Source organism: Sinohyriopsis cumingii, chromosome 2, assembly GCF_028554795.1.
Source record: "Sinohyriopsis cumingii isolate HCF-2022 chromosome 2, ASM2855479v2, whole genome shotgun sequence".
In the NCBI taxonomy this organism is placed as follows: Eukaryota; Metazoa; Mollusca; class Bivalvia; order Unionida; family Unionidae; genus Sinohyriopsis; species Sinohyriopsis cumingii.
Window position 1 is genome coordinate 110,000,413 of NC_142962.1, and position 16,064 is coordinate 110,016,476.

The following is a 16,064-nucleotide window of genomic DNA, read 5'->3' on the forward strand; positions in this document are numbered from 1 at the left end:
CGCCTTTCTATAATTTGTCCTCATGCGGATATATGGTTTCAGTCAAAGTTTGCATGGTAAACTACAATTGTACTCGGTTTTAAGAACTCATTCTCCATCAAATATGTATTTTTCAAATATCCCTATTTGAGAGTGTTTTTCCTGTAATGATACTGTTTCACAAGTGTTAAATCTAAAATATAAACGGCATGGCAACTGTTATTTTTTTTCTTGTAGGAAAATCCTGAACAAAGTGATTACATTCAACTAATAGTTCGTTCAGTTCATTTTTGGTCTTGCAGCTGCAGATATGAATGATTAAGTCCAGATTATTCATAATCTATGACTTGCAAAAAGTGTTTACACACATCTCACTACATTCTGACTGCCTTTCATTCCCTAAATTATTATTGCATGGGAGAGTTACAAATGTACTGACGGCATACCATATATATATTTGTATTAACATTCTCCTTTATTATATTAGAAAGACAAAATAGTTTTTTATGTTCCTCTCCCAGGAATATTGTTGATTTAATTTAGATTACATTATTTTCAGCTGTGCAGGGAGCATTTGTTCTTAGTCTTAATATAACTTTTATGGTAATATACCCAGTCTGAAAATTCCTTTGCCTCGTCTTTTTGTCCTAAATTAATTTAATGTATGATTGAGTACAGAGCAGACTGGATCTTGCAAACTTGCAAACTTTTGAAAACTCGTATTTAAAAGTAGAGACATAATCGAGACGATACAAATCTGCATTCTCATTTGAAATAATTTTCTCTTATAACAACGTAAATGCTCCCCTGAAGGGGTTTTTAAAAGCTAGATCGAAATGACGAAATCCTAAAAATTCTGAAACTGATTCCACAACAACAAACAGGAAATGAACATATTTGTGTCAATCATTTCCTTTATCAAACCGATGTGACAGTATCGCATTTTTTTTCAAAATTTTCTAGTGCCCCTTGGCTTTTGTGATAATCGGCAAAACACTGGATGTTTTATGAATATCGTGCTGGAGAATTACAATCATATAACTGAGTATTGATTCAGGCCAGATGATGCAAAGTAAACATCACAAGTGTTACTATGATTTTATTTGTGATAGTCCTGACAAGAAAAGACCCTATGATCCTTTTTGCTGGACACGTTATACTCGACAAGTATTGAATGACTAATTTTTTCTTAGGTAACATACCGACATACTCTACCTCTATGTTCCTAAATCGTTAGTTAAAAGCAGGAATAATTTGCAGACAAGCCTTAGGGAATCTTCTGATTGGGGTTTCCTATCGTTTGAGAAATGTGACAATAGTTACCGTATTTAGAAACATCACTTTGAACTTTTGGTCACGAAAAGCGAATGGAGACCTTGTAAACATCCTATATGACTTTGAAACAGCAATTGTATAGTTCACAGACTTCTTGTCACCAGCAGATACGATGTAAGGTCTCTACTTTCTCAAGAGGACCACATTTTTATCAAATTAACTAACATGTACTTATGTGGCTTTAATTTTGCTAAGAACCATCTCAAACAAGCAAGATATTTGATGATGTTTTCTCTTTCAGATACACCTGAGTGTTGTTTGCCACCCTGATTAGAATAAAGAAAATGAGCAAGTAAAAAAGGTTCAATGGAAGCAATACGTTTTGATTGATCCTACCCGAGCAGCAAATCTGACCTCATAAATCGCTCACCCAATACATGCATCAGATAAAAAAAAATGTATTGGTCAACTTTATTCTCAAAACCTTTCTTTGTCATAGCGCTAGTTACTACACATGCAGGGTAAAATTCGGGGATTCCTTTTTCAATTGTATCTACTTTCTGATCAAAACAATGCTTGTCTGTTATAAGTGGGTTAACGACATCTGTATATCCAGCTAAGTCATTGGTTATTATTAAAGCATTGCCCCGATGGGTACGGACTACATTGTTCCGACAGTCAAAGGTTTTGAGACTAAATCTGATGATAACTTTAAACGATAGAGAGAGAGAGAGAGGAACATTAACAGAGATGCACTATACTAACACTCTCGTTAGAATATACCTCCTAAGGGAAAGGCAAACTTTATTTCTGTGTAATAAAATCAAATGGGGTTTGTTTGACCGAACAAATGTATTGCTTCAAAACATGGCCATGAACTTGACTTTTAGGAATGATCATTTGGAATATGTCTGTCTTAATTATATTGCTTTTTTTCAATTTTTCGCAATAATAAATAACGTACCCTTTCTTTTTTGCAATAGGTTCACCTTGGAAGAGACAAGGATTTTGTAAAAATTTGAATCCTCTACGCTGTGCCAGGTTGAAATTTGAAGGTGCTCATATTATGATGCAATTATTTCTTACAAGAAGGGTGATGATTTGAAGATCTAGTAACCAAATACACTTTAGGAACAATGAAGTACTCTCCAGCCGTACGAGCAGCTTTTCGTAATATTGTTACGTTAAGCTAATCAATTTGAGTTCTAGCGTCACTATGGACGCAGTTGTTGAACTCTTCAACTTATATGAGATGTCAACTTTCAACGATAAGCTCCTGATTTCAAATAACTTTTATTTTCCTCTTGCAATTTTGACACGAGCTAGTCAAGTTATTTTACACTGTTCCTAATCATTTGTCAATATGCCTGAGGTAAAAGGTATACACCTAAAATATATATACGATAACCATTTCATAATGAGCAGTTCGCTAGACTGACAGAGATCACATGACCTCTTCGTAATATCCAATTTTCAGCATTTTGTTTCAAAGTGAGGAAACTACTTATCTACTTATTTTTCTTAAAAACAACGGTCACTGACGTAACACTGACCTATCATTCCTAGAAACATCAAAAGTTAAACTTGCCAGTTGTAAATCATATAATGTAAATTCAAATTCCTCTTTTCCTTTCTTCCTTCTGCGTTTGCAATTTTGTTTCCACTCTCTTTTCTTCTTCTTATTTATGCATAAAGTTGTCCTTTTGTTTCAATTTTATTTTAGCTGTTTTTCATTCCTGCATTTAACTTTCAATTTCGTAACGTTTAAGTAAATGTCACATGGGCAAACAACAGTCAAATCCAAATAATTTGTATCCAGAACATTCTTTCCCACCCACCATTGGACCAAAATAATTTTGATTTCTTGCTTCTTTAATGAAACGTATGCCTCAGAAAGACAGTATTGCATATTAACAAGAACGCTGGAGCAATGCATCATTTTACAAAGAATCTAACTTTTCCTGGTCAGAATTTCAGTAAGCTGTTAGAATATATTGTTCAATCAAGTTAGTTTCTCTAAAATTTATAAAAGGTGAAACAATATGTGGGACTTAAATTAAAAATAAAAGGTGAGTTTAAATTGTAAAACCTCTTTTTTCAGAAATATTTTAGAAAAATTCGTATCCCTAAGATATCATAATGCAGTCAAAGAATATATCATTATTTTCAGTGTCACTATAAAGCAACGTCTCATTCAAACAACGTTACTTTTGCGAAACATTTTGTTATTCTAAGAACACTTAACTTGAATAAAAATCATTCCAGTCAAATGAACTGCTGGAAGCAAACACACATTCAATGGTTAGTGTTCCGATATTAAAGAACAGATTACTAACATCCAGAAAAAACAACAGCGTTTAGTAATCTCCATGACTACGTCCCAATTCGTTCGTTCTAAATCAATTAATACTTAAAGGAAAAAATAAAACTTCTAGAACGTATCTGCAACAGTATAATCGGGACTGATTTCGGAGTAATAAAAGAACAATTTTGATTGTGATTCAAATACACTGTTTAAGGATGAATGACTTCAATGAAAAACTAATTATTAATAATACGTGCGTGTATTAGATTGTGGCTACCGTGGAATCTCACACATATCACAACTTGTATCAAAAGGCTGATGTTCTACATTTGCTTCACCCCTTTATTTCTGTAGCAAAAATGAAGATTTTTCAGTACATTAGGTTTCCACGGCAAACTGCTGTGCTACTATGTTTAAATGTCTTAAAATGAAGTCACCGGCCATACTTTTTTAATAATGTTATGGTATATATCATATTTTAAAGCAAGACGTTTAGCTAGAGATTTGTCAATAACTTCTCTGATACGACCATTCATTTCATTTCCTCTCGACTTCAGATGAAAGGCGTGTCCTTATCATTTTAATGGAGGATAATGTTGAGATGACTTCATAAACCAAACGATGAGACTTTGTGATAGTACTTGTGAACTCTTCTTCCTCGCAGTGATTTGAGATTTTTCACTTCGTCCAGGTGACACCAATAAATAACACATTTTCCTAACGCGACAGTTGCTAAGGTTCTCGACACTGCAAATAAGAGAGCATATAGTGCATACTTGCCGTTTATTAAGTTGTTATTGTGCATTTAACGTGTGATTCACTACTTTAGATTGAAAGGAGTATATTGAATAAGGGTTGTTTTTTGCCCCCTCTCAAAATGTCCTTATAGTATGTATAATGTACATATGAGGTGGTTAACATTTATTTATGAAATCAGTTTTGTGTTCACGTGTCCGATGCCATGGTTATAGGGTGTGCAGACACAAGCAGAAAAGACATGAAAAGCAGTCATATTTTTCATGTACTTCTCATAGATATTGCTTTGCAATCACTCCTCTTTTCATTTCCCGTTATGTCCACATTCTGATATGAATGATGCATCCTTAAGATGACAAGTTAACGATTTTCTCTGTGTCACCTCATAATTTTCTAATCTGTTGCAACCCAGAAACCATATGACACTTGGCACATGTGTAGAACACCCTACAACCCGAGCACCAACGTTGCAGGTACAGTATCATCCTTTGATGGAATCCATGTAATCGTTAGGCTTGTATCGGATCCATAGTGAACGTATTTTATTTCTGGAGTGGCGAGACTGAATGTTTGCAGGTAACTGACCTGGAAAATGTATGCATACCATATCATCATGGCTGCATCCATCTTAAGGTAGGTGTTGCGCTTATTCAGCAAGTTATTCTCTTGAGCCAGGATTTCAACCCGGTCTTCATCATTTATTCTTACAATACGTTTGTTATGTATGCATCCATCGTTGTTATAATGATCAGCTAACTATGGGCCTAGAACAGTTAAAATATAGTCATCAGTTCCCATAACCATCATTAGCCTACCTAATGGTCGATTTTTATGTAAACTGTATGGACGTCAATGGACATTATTGTTAGAGCTATTTTGTGTATAAATACATCCATTGCAGTTGAAGTAGTGTGGACAGATGATATTACATCATGTGTGATATGTTGAAAACCTAGCTGTTGACCAACAAAATAAACCTTAAGGGACTATCGCATTGTTTTAAGTATTCGTTAACCTTGTGATGTTGTTGGATTGAAAAATGTGGATGAAAAGGTGTTTGAAATGCCTACCCGCAGCTTTGTTGCAAAAAACCCAGGCATTTCAGTAGATTACGCAGTGTATTCAAGAAAGAAGACACTTCCATGAATCGATCCCCTTTCAAGCCAGTAAGATGGAAATATTCATCATCAGGCAGGGAAGAAGGATCATCAAAGTTGAATGATGACTTTGTTTTCTTAACTCAAGCAAATTTTGTAAAAAGTGAGGAAATATATGTTCTTGAAAAGTCTTCAAACTATTTTGTTGCACTGATAGATTGTCAGGCTTCATTACTAAAGTATGATCTTTCCAAATGAAATTTGCAACATCTACTATATGAATTTATACATACACCACACCAAAGACTGGATAATAGCACAGATTGGGACATTGAGAAGATGATTTCGATGCCCATGTGGTCTTTTACATACAACACAACGTCTTTGTGATCTTGTTGTTGATAGAATTTGAAGTTGAATTGATTGTGGGCTTCTTAAGGCAGAATTTGATGTGGTTGTTAGCTGAAAATCTGGATCATGGTGTGGACTGTGTGTACGTGTGAGTGACGTATTTGTGTAATATTGACTGAGGCAACTAGAGCAAACAACATAATCTTCTGTTACAGGGCTTTGTAAAAATTCCGCTGTATGCTTTTATAGAATGCCTGTAAGTATTGTTGTTCTAGATGACGGTTTTACCCTTTCGTAACACCGGGAGCATTGATATGTTTTAGGCATTTCAGAATTTTTAAAGAAATTAATTGAACATTTAGATGTTAACGATTGAACAAACTGTCACACATGACATGACGTATTATATAACACTCATTTATGGTTAATTTTCATTATTTTGCAACTATTTACTTAGGCAATTATATTTAGTAGATATTGGTAGTCGAAGCCTGTAACTTCCACCCACTCAGGTCATGTTTGGATGTAGCCTGAAACAGATTGTATGTAGAATATATAAAAATAAACAACTCAGCTTATTATATATTAATTGTCATAATTCATGTGTTATGTAATAATTGTATTGTGTATTAAGTTACAACGTATAACAGAGACCAAGAATTTGCACTTCTAAATAATTTGGTCTGAAATTTTTGTATGCAATATATGTTGTATGCTTAGTAAGTACCAACCCCATTGTTTATTTCCCATACAGAAGCGGTATGTGGGCTATATTTTATTATTATTTTACTACTGCTGTTAATTTTTGTTATTACAAGAAGTAGTATTAGTGGGATTACTTTTATTCAAACAAGTGCTACTTTGAATAAAAGATTTTCACCCGTAAATTGTAAGGCATTACATAATTTTGTTTTATTATACCCATTAGTAAGTTTATAAAGTTTTGAGGTACTCCTTTAATGAAATAAAGGAATCATGTCATTACAATCAATATGCAGTAAATAGATAAGTAGATTAAAATAATACGGTTATGGCACAGAGGTGATGCATATACTATTTTCAATTACAAGATCATAATTACTTGGCTTTCATCACGACTGTGGACATTGTTCCCACTATTTGGAAACAGTTTTGCTAACAAGTAATTGTTGAAAACATCATCAGTGTAGTAAGCAAGTTAACTGATTTATGGCATTCTTAAATCGATTATTCTTGATATGGATGAGACCAGAGGAAATTACAAACGAAAAAAGAAAATAACATTTTGTTAAAATTTCAAGGTGTTCTAGCACCAAACCAAACCAAACATGTGCACATCACACAAGATGACACCTTGATAAGCGACGAGATTCGTATGCCAACATAATTAATCGTCTTATTATCAAGTGACACTTGTAAATAATCTCCTGCAAACATATGTGGGTTACAAAAGAGAAGATATATATCAACGACACTATTAGTTTGTCCTTGCCTACGGCCGCAGGTTTCCTTGCGAAAGATATGTACTTCATTTGATCAAAGGTGAATATGATTTGGACGTGTAAATAGATGCAATCATATATGTATGCTTTTGCAAACTCGTTCATAACCAAATACATCGCTTGCAAGTCTTCCATCAATAACGGTTTGGTAATAACATGCAACGTTTTCCCGTAAAATCATAGAATAAGATTAAGCTACTGTACAAACCACGTAAGGAACCCGAAATCAGCATTGCCAAATTGAGACTGTTCGAACATGGCATCTGAATATCAGCTCACATATGTATAATTTTGCAATTAGGATGTTGTAAGGTTAATATAGTATCTAGTCAGTACGTAATGTTTCATTTCTGAGCAAACTGTGGTTATTGTTTCATGCATAACAATTATAAACTTTGTATCACTGTCCTCAAAACGTCATTTAATTAAATATCATGTTATTATAACTTCATTCCTGTATATTTATTAGTATCATCTTCAGATATGTAAAGAATTTATCAAGTCAGCTTTAGCTAATCGTCATCGATTAAAACACATTTGCGATCGTAGAAGAGTCATATCTGCGAGAGCAATGGCATACCATTTAATACCTCGAAACCAGTTACAGTTTACAGAATATTTCGCTGAATACTTGCTGGGTTTAGTATAGTGATGCCTCCTTTAGTGCAAAATCTTTCATTCGCTACAGTGTATGCACTGAATTGCGTTTATTTGATAAATAAATGCATACATACATGCATGCATGCATACATGCACACATGCATACATACATACATACATACATACATACATACATACATACATACATACATGCATGCATACATCCATACATGCATACATAAGTGATTGAGTGCGGGAGCGCATGCATTAACAAAAAGTCAATGACAGATAGATTCATAGCATTTAGAAGTCTGTTTCATGATGCCATATTCATTTTCATAACTCAGACCTATTGACCTACGCGTTACTCAGAAAAAAGGTGTCAGCTGATTCATCTGAGCAGATATAGGTCCGCCAAATGGAGTGCATAATACTCAGCGCCATCTGTTTACGTAATACATGTCAGGCACCTTTCTTATTAGGTAGAATGAAAAGCATGCACACATTAAAGCGTTCACTAATTTTCAAAGCATATTTTGAAGTCATGTTGATTTGAACTTTGTATATGTGATACAATGGGCCTAGATACTATGTAGGAGCTGCTCCTTCAAACCATCCAACCTGCAGGTTAATATTGTTACATCATAATAACAGCCAGTCAGCGTGCCAATGTCATTTGCAATTTCTAATAGTTTTTAGTATTATTAATCAATCCTCTCACCAACTCTGCTGGGCACAGTTGGATGCTACGTGTAAACGTTACATTTATATATTATTATTATTAATAAATTCTCTCACCTAGAAAGCGGTCGACTGTTATTTGGTTCCTATTAATGTTTGGCTGTAATATTATACTAAATATTCTGACCCAGTCGGCGGGTCTCTGCTATTTGCTACGTGTAAAATTTAGGCTCTAATATGATTATAACATATTATCACCCGATCATCGGGCCACAGTTACTTGAAACGTATACACACTTTTCTATAAAGTATGTGGAAAGTAAGGTATATATCAGTTCAGATCCCCTTGTCGAGGAATATTAAATATGATATACCAAATGTAGCGATTGTTATATATGTAAACTATTTGATATTTGTCAGTTAAGAAAAAACGACCGACACGGACGGAGATAAAGTCATAAGAACGACAAAAACAAGGGACTGACACTAATCAATCAAGTAAGTCAGGTGGTCTTCTTTGAAGTTTTGAAATAAACCGTATAATCCACAGAAAAGCAAGACTTTAGTATGAACATGTTGGATCCGCCTACAATTATACGATTACAAAATCATCATAGCATACGATAAAATATATATATATATATTGGATCATGCACCATCAACCCGTGAACCTTCCTGAGCACAACACACGCGTGCACCAAAGTATAAGATCTCATTCTATCAAACTCCTTGAAAAGTAGAATACAAAGCGTCCAGTATATTTGCTAATGTTACTTGAAAGTCGATTTCAAACGTTAATAACCTTTTTTTTTGAACTACATGGGTTCGGAGAAGATAAAGTCAAGTGAGTCAGATGTGCATTGTCAATTAACGAATGGAGCAATATCGTCTCGGCTTACCAAATGGTCTACATACTGTCAATACTTTCTTTTGATCGGTCGTAAGTATTATCATTGTCAAATATACTATAAAAGAATGCATTCGCAAGTTGCCTTTGATAACACATTTACAACATCTTGTCAAGGTACAAGTGAAACGCTAAGAACATCTGGTCCCATTACAACCCCGATATTTTGACTAGTGTTATCTGAATGCTATACAATGATTAATTATTTTGATTGTGTCCAAATGACCAGGTACCGACTAATTATTGAAATTATTAAATGATTTTCAGGCTACGAATTCTTCTTATACTATGGGAGTGGTACACCTAAATTCAGAGGGCTACACAAAGCGTGTAGAAATATCGCCTCAAGAACATATTTTTTAGGTCATATAGATTGCGAATCAAGCACTGATATGGTTCTGTATCTTTACCCATTAATGTCCGAGTGTCAAGATATTTTCTTTTCAAAATAAAGACATTCTTGTGAATGACTATTTAAAAGTGCGCATTACGTAAGTACTATTGGAACTGCGGGTACGCATTCACAGAGATTTTGTCACGATGGAAGTGCGATGCAAACTCAAAATTATTTCTCGATTTTTAAACCATTGTTATTTCCAAAGCATACATATATTGAATCCTAGCACACCCTAGCTCAAACAAACCACGCGACGGAGATATAAGATCATATCACCATACCACGATCTTTATCAATGGTGTTGCATCAAAAATTCGGTGGACGGAAGTCAATGACGGTGGACAGAACTTGGCGAATTACCAAAGTCTTTGACGACATATGCTTCCACCTACTAAGATTTCATGGATAATGAGAAGATGTGTTAGCGTGTATTAGCATATATTAGTGATTACCATTTTCCAGTTTAATTTCCCAACATGTTCGTTGTGAACTTTTTATTAAGAATACATGCAAGGACATCATCGTGATAACTTCGTTAAAGGTTTGACATATCTCGTCTACATGTTATCATTACATACTTATCTACTTCTGTATGAAGAAAAGATTCATTGCACTTTACCGATTCCTCATGCTTACCAAGACGAGCATGTGGCGGTCATCAACAGATTCACAACTTAACAGATGTGAATGACTGAAAAAGTTCTGGCTTCAATGTTGACGCAATAAGTGGTTAACTATGCGAAAAAAGTCGTGTCGATCGAATGGATCTCCGAATAGAACATCAGTTAGTGCAAGACGTAAACGTGATGTAAACGTGACCCTGTCGAGTCGTACCAAAGGCTTATACACAATCGTAATAGCAGCTACCTAGCTTGCAACTTATCATTAAAACGTTAGTGATGAAATAGCAGCAGAGGGGGCGAATCGGACATTTTGTCCAATCGTTATTTTGCTTAATTATTACTTTCTGCACTCAACGATCTAGTGTCGTCAGCGCCTGGTAAAAAAAAAACGACGACGTCGTTGGGGGATCGTCGCGTCGTCATTTGGTTTAATTAACACCTTCTGCGCGTCGATCCCCAGCGTCGTCAGCGTCCGGTAAGCACATCGACGACCGCGTCGATGTCATCGCCCCCTCTGCTGCTTACAATGAAACTTATTTACAACTAACCGAATATTTGGTCAAGTCCGATACGATATCGTGTCCGAGGATCATGTAAATTTATTGTTACGAATCCATGTGGGGTCGACTGAGCATGACTAAAAAAGTTCCGAAAACCATTAAAGTCCATGTCACCGCCGCACCATGTCTGCCAACTATTTCGTAGCGTGTGTGTATCAACGCCGTTGAACACAGCAAGAATATTACAGTTGTCTCTAATTACTTTTGGAATCTGAGTGTATCGTTGAGTGACATATATCACGTCGGTGTTTTTATGCCTGCCTCTAGAAAATATCCTAGCTGGGTTTTTTTGATTGTCTAACATAACATCATCGTACACGACTAGATTGTTAACGTCGCCATCAATATCATCAATACCTGGTGCATCATTGATATCTGTAATAAACTCAATAACATTTTTTTTAGCGATCGCTGATGCATTCTCGTTGAAATCTTTTAACACCTCGTAGCATCGTTGATCATCTACGCTAGGAGCAACCAAATACAACTTATCCCATTTCATCCATCTCATTATTAAATTGAGTAACAATTGCGTCTTGCCGGATCCAGATGGTCCGATGATAATCATCCGGATCGAGTTTGGTAACGCTGCAACATGCTTAACTGGTTCTCTTGTTTTAGTCGCTGAAAAGTCAATTATATTCATATCTCTATACATAAATTATGGATCTATATTGTGTGAAGTGTAGAGTACGTACTGGCACAAATGATATGACAACCGCTACAACAAGAAATAACAGATCGGCCCTTACTGGCAAGTGTGTACAATGCGGTACAAAGAAATTTAGATTTATTTCTATTAAACCCGGGGATGTTTTAAAAAAAAGCGAGGAGGTGACATCGCAGCCAAATTGGCAAAACTCCCCGGAACACCGTGGGCAAAGTATCCAGGAGAAAAACACCTCCCAGGATATAACTACTGTGGCCCCGGAACACGATTAGATATTAGACTCGATGATCAAAATCAGCCCAAACCCGGTGAGTATCCAATAAACGCTATCGATAAGGCGTGTCATGCTCATGATGTTGCTTACAAAAGTAGCGATCTGCAACAGCGTCATATCGCGGATGTAAAATTAATTCACGCATTAAATGCTATTCCTGATAAATCCGTCAAAGAAAAATTGGCCTCATGGTTGGTAAAATCGGCTATGAAAGGTAAATTAATGATTGGAAGCGGAGCTTCTGGCGCTGGTAATTGAAAACGATAGCGTTTATAATAACAACATGGAATCCATCTATTATTCTCCGAGAGGATACTGGATGGGGAAGGCCGCAATTGGTAAGCTTGCAAGCGCTGCAAAGGTAACAAAGACCACTGCGGCTAATTGGTTATCCAAACAGGCTATATGGCAAATCTATCTACCACCGCCTAAACAAATCAACTTTTCGCGCTTTGATGTCAGCGTACCTAATGAAGTTCATCAGGCTGATATACTATTTTTGCCGCATGACAACGGTTACAAATACGCGCTAACCGTAGTTGATGTTGCGAGTCGATACAAACAAGCGGAGCCGTTGAAAACAAAGTCAGCAACTGAAGTGGCCAATGCGTTTGAGCGGATTTATCGAAGAGGCCCTCTGCGCTGGCCAAATCTATTACAAGTTGATCCCGGTAGTGAATTTCGCGGCGCTGTTTTATCAACGCTGAAACATCATAGCGTCGCGATACGACGAGGTCATACTGCGCTACATCGTGATCAGGCAATTGTTGAACGATTCAATCGGACTCTCGCTGAACGGTTATTTGGATATCAATACGCGAAGGAATTCATCCAAGAAAAACGATCTCGTGAATGGGTTAAAAGGTTGCCAGGTGTAATTGCAGCGTTAAATAACGAGATTACCCGAGCAATCAACATGAAGCCCAGCGACGCGATTAAATACGAGTATATACCCGGAAAATCAAAAATAAATAGCGTTTCCAAGCCGATTCTTGGCGATGTCACCGTTAGATATCTATATGAACCAGGAGAGCTTGAAGGCGGTAAAAAAAGAGCTACTGATCCTATTTGGAGTGTTACCACACATAACATATCAACGATAACACGATCAACTGGTAGACCACCGATCTATAGACTGGATTCAACTGCTCCTCAGCGCGGATTTACACGCGAGCAACTACAAGTGATACCTAACGATACTCAATTGCCCCCACGTGGTATTAACTAGCGCCGTTGCGTCTATTGCACTCAAGACAGGTCAACCTCACATTGTTTTTGACATGACCGAGACTGTTATCGATCCTATCCACGGTAAATTGGCGAGTGTCTTTATCCGAATAACGCCAACTCATTATACAATTGCAACTCGCGCAGTGATTATTCTGTTGTTGTCGTAGCGAGATTATTAATTCGGCATCAATATCAAAACGCCGCTGTTTTTTTTTTATCATGTTGGCGGTAACCCGAGAGTTTTCTATCAATGACGCTTGCATCGATGGTGACTTTGTCGCCGGCTTCGTCGGTGGCTTCGTCAATAACTATTCTTCGAAGCTGATTTATCCTTCGTACTCTGGACACTGCAAGATAGACTAGATTTGACCATTCGATGCGATTATCAACTATCCAAACAATTGTGTCCGTGATGGTTAGTCCCTGCGAGGAATGTATTGTTGTTGCGTATCCTAGCGTCCACGGGGATTTATCAGCACGTAGCGCGTCCTCGACGACACCGATATCAACGAGCACGATATCATTCAGCACGAGAATTTGTTTTTTCTGTCCGGCCTGGAATTTCAACTTCAATGTTCTGCCGCCGTGTGTCCGCGGGTCTATAACATAACGGCACTGGGCGCGTTGGAAACTTTTCCTTATGCAACGTAAACAACTTCCGCTGAAGTGTGTCTCTGACTATCTTTCTACTCGCTACAATCAAATCGTTTGGTCTCCATGTTTCCCAAAATTCATTTAACGGCGTTTCCGGAATCACCTCGCGGATTATTTCACATTGAATTCTATCCGGCTGTAATCTGATTAATTTTTTAACCTCGCGCAGTTGTTCATCAAGTGCCCGGTAATCAGTATCGGTTTCTTCATGATAGTCCACAAACCCGCTCAACCAATCATGTGGGCCCTCGCCGACAAATGGTGGTGGTTGGCCATGGTCGCCACACATGATCACCGCTGTATTCGCGCGCAGCAACCACTCAAGAAACATTTGTAAAGTATCTAACGAAACAGTACATATCTCATCCCAGATGATAATGTCGGGAATAAATTTTTCACCCATTCGATCAGGAGTCCACTCACCGCCGCTGTATCGAAAAAAGCTGTGATAAGTAACGACGTCAACATTTCGTTGTTTTATCTCTCGCGCTAGTCTATGGGTCGGTGTAAGCACGATTATACTTGCCCGCGTTCGAAATAATTCAATTGCCCGAGTCGTCTTTCCTGACCCGCCACAGCCGCTTAAATAAACCGTCTTGTGTCTACAAATTGGATCAGAACACGATGGTGCATTAGACCATTCTGACAATTTATCACCGCGTAAGTAGTTGTTCTCAACAGTGACATCTGCTGACGGGGAATAATCGCGTCGTATTTCATTTTTAATTCTCCATGTACCCCAACTCTCGTCCGGACTAGTAAACCCGGCTACGTTTTCCTTATACGCTACGTCAATATAAAATGAATCAACGGCTACTCTAACCGCGGTATCGGGGAATCTATTTATCATCGAGAATAAATTGATAGCGGCATAACCCAGCATAGACGCCCTCAAATGCGGGTATGCCGGGCTGTCTCCATCGCTGTAGGTAACAACTGTACCCAACCTCGTTCCATTGGACAAGAAAGCTGTTTTGCAGTTCACGTATCTATTTTTTGCCACTGCGTCCTTGATTACGAAATCATATTCTGCGTCATCTATAATCAGCCGTGAGCAATATCGTTTGTAGTCGTGGTTTTTTCCACCTTGTGTGAACTTACCAATTATTCTTCTACCGAGATCTTTTGCCTCGTGGTTTCGTTGGTTGAATATCCTCCTGGACCATTCGATGATATATTCCTCGTCGGCATCGATGTGTTTTCTGGACTCGTCAATTATGCTATCTAGACGCTCCGGTTCTGGTAACCAGACTTCAGTCTGCGCCCGGTATGATATAATCGCGTCACTGACAATCAACGAAACTAGCATGCTACAATCAATCATATACCGTAGCAGCGCTATTGGCAGCCACTTCTTTTCAGCCATGTGTCTACCGATCCAAATATAGCAACAGCGATGGAGTCCTGCCGCGAATTCAAATGATACTATGCGAGCGAATCCGGTTAAATCAAAATCAGGCAGTGGTCCATTAATAGCAACACGAGTCATTTCATGTCTGGGGTGTCCAAATCGTTTGAAATACTCAGCGGCGGATCCATACCCGAGAAAACTCGCTGGATAACAGGCAACCATATCAACCGAGATCATAGCGTCGCGGTTGTATTCAGTGTTCCATAATCCACCGTGATAATACTCCAAACAACTGGATTGTACATCCGGCAGAAATTCCTTGCGCGTTGGTCTCCACGCATTTTTCCTTGCTGCAACATGAGCTACAACCGATGGAATCGTAAAACAATTTGTTAGCAGTTGTTCATCATGCTCCTCAAATTCTATGGCGGTTTTTTTCATCCTGTTGTGAAATGCTTCAGTGCGATATAATTCGCCGTTTGGTCTTACAAACTGATCAAAGGTATCCGCATCGTTTTCAGCGCTGCGAAGTAACCACACTGATACAGGGTCGTTTTTACACAAGTAGGCAATAGCATCAAATAGTTTCCTCTCCGCGAGAAAACCATCCCTGGAGAATTGTTCTCCCAGGAATTCTTCGGGTATATACTTTACTGTTCTATCCCGTGGAAATATTGTGATCGCGGGCGTCCATGCGTGTTCGTTATGATCAATAATTATGATTGGGGCTCCCTTCGATTTATACTTCGATTCGTATAATACTTCACCGGTTATCGTTGTAACGGTTATTGGAAATCTCAGCGATGTTTCTAATCTCGCTATGTCGCTGATGGTTGCTCCACGCTCTTTTACGGTTAGTTCCCACTGGTTGAT

General features: G+C 37.5%; 1 pseudogene; it reads right to left on the reverse strand.

Annotated features, from left to right (window-relative positions):
* Window positions 1–4,762: 4,762 nt before the first annotated feature.
* The window catches only part of LOC149805599 (uncharacterized), a 108,044-nt pseudogene continuing 96,742 nt past the window's right edge, over window positions 4,763–16,064 (reverse strand).